Raw genomic sequence first — 2,500 nt, 5'->3', positions numbered from 1 at the left:
CTGCTAGAAAAATTAAGACCCAAGCCAGTGTATGTCTCTTTCCTAAAAATACCTGTAAGAAATCCTCTATTTGAACGTGAAATGTTCATGTCAAGGAATGGCAACTGGTTATCTTTTTCTATTTCCATGGCTAACTTAATGTTTTGGTTAATTCTATTTACGTATTGTAAAAACTTGTCAGCATGGGATTTTTCTCTAAATAGCAAAAAACTGTCGTCAACGTATCTCTTATAGAAACCGTGACGAAATGATTCCGGACATTGTCCAAGGTATATTTCCTCCAAGTGGCACACGAATATATTGGAAAATTTATGACCCAAACGCGACCCCATTGCCATACCTTCAACCTGTTTGAGTAATTTGGTATTAAAAACAAAATGAATATCTATTACTGAAAGTGCAAGGAGTTTTCTGAAACTAATTGAATCAAAGCCGTTGAATATGGTATTTTCGGTAGGAAAATGCTTGGTGAGTATAATTTCTATTGTTTCATGTAGGGGCACGTTAGTAAACAATGATTCTACATCCAAGCTAACCTTAATTGAGTTACTATCCTGTTCAAGAATTTGGGGAATGAATTTGGTGGAGTTTTGAAGAGTAAATTGATTACTGGTTAATGACTGAGGAGAGGAACTAGGAATTTGGCTAAGTGATAATTTTTCGAATTACAAGCTGCTAAGTTAGGCCTGAGGGGTACATTAGTCTTATGGACCTTAGGAAGTCCATACAAAACACTAAAAGATGATCCTGAACTATATAATGATTGATAAGACTGTTCGGACAACATACCTTTATTTTTGAATAGTTTTAATATGCGATTTATTTTATCTTCAACTTTAAAAATTAGGCTATATTGGAGATCACCAACTTCCAAAAATTTACTGGTGTCTGATAAAACATTATTAATTTTCTGGATATAGTCATTGTGGTTAAGAATAACAACGTATTTACCTTTATCTGGTTTGCAAATAACAATATTCTTGTTCCGAGAGAGCTTCTTTAGCACTGTAAAATCCTCTTGTTTGAAAAAAGGAAACCAATTAGTCGCTTTCAAAGAGCAAAACACACTATGGGCAATATTATGGATTGACTGTTGGGTTGCATCTAAGTTAAAATGTATAGGAAGATTTGGAATGTAGTGAAAAAAAAACGTTCAAATGGTAGAAAAAAATTGATAAAAGTTAGGAAGGCAAAAATCAAGTCCTAAGGAAAGTAAAAATTCTTCTTTTTTAGACAGAACGTAGTCAGAGTAATTAAAAACAACATCCTTAGGAGAAAGGAATCTTGGCAGACTAATACCTAATTTTAAAAGTTTACGTTTACGAACCTCTGTTATGTTGAGAGTATATTGTTTAATATTTTTACTTAAAAGTGATTTAACATAAAAACCATCGAGCGGGAATAAAGTGTTGTTCAATGAATGTGACAGGGAGGACACTGAGCCTTTCAATCTATTGATAGAATTAGATTTAAAAATCAACGCCAATGTTTAAGTGGGACTGAGTAGCAGCTCTTTAAAAATCTGAGTTATATAGTGAAGATCTATATAATTTAAACTTGATGAAATTAGGCACAATATTACTCCTCTTACAATATAGCAAAAAATCATGATCAAGTTGGGTCTTCTTCCATTTCTTGTCCGAGGACTCAAGACGTCGATAAAGCCGGAGAGTGGAGCCATCTTATTTTCGCTGAATATAACTAGTAGGATTTTCGCTTCTGGCAAGCTTAAATTTAAGGATGAAAAGGACAGCAAGAAGATTGCGGATCATCTTACATATTTATTCTACACGAACGTTTCGGGAATCCATTCCCATCATCAAGGCTACCTAAAACACGAAATTATATTTACGTTAGGAATTAATGATACATTTTTGCCTAAAATTGCTTTGGTATGAAAAATATATAAAAAAAAAACGGTTAAAAGAATAAAAATACAGAAACCTAGACGGTATATAAAAACTTGTGATTAATTGAGGTCCTTTACAATTATGATAAAAACACTTGTGATCAAAATAGGATGTTAAAAAAAAAATAATATACATATATGTAAATGAATGGTCGAACTTACTGTCAAGAGATGTGGCTGAAAACTATAAAGATATTTGAGAAAATTCTTGAAGAAAATGCTTTAACTACGGACAAAGCAAAATAGATCAACAAGGGATGATAGGTAATGGCAGTTAGGCAATATGTAAAGTTGTGGAGGTGGTTTGATTATTTAAGGAAGGAGACAGTTTCTTGATGTAAAGAGATTCCAAGAGAAGAAGCGAAAGGCAATCGGATGTTTGGGAAAGAATTTCGAAATGAGTCTTACATGAGTTTGAATGATTTCTTATAGAGGAAAATTCTTGGGATTTTAATATGGAACCAGTGCGATGACTGACACCCTTATGGGAATCGATGCAAACCTTCAGTAATCGTCGGGTAGACCCGATATAGTTTCCAAAATTACATTTTGGACATGTATACTTGTAAACAACGAAGGACCGCATCAACT

This window comes from Palaemon carinicauda, chromosome 23, assembly GCF_036898095.1.
Source record: "Palaemon carinicauda isolate YSFRI2023 chromosome 23, ASM3689809v2, whole genome shotgun sequence".
NCBI lineage: Eukaryota > Metazoa > Arthropoda > Malacostraca > Decapoda > Palaemonidae > Palaemon > Palaemon carinicauda.
Note: the sequence above shows the minus strand (reverse complement) of the source record.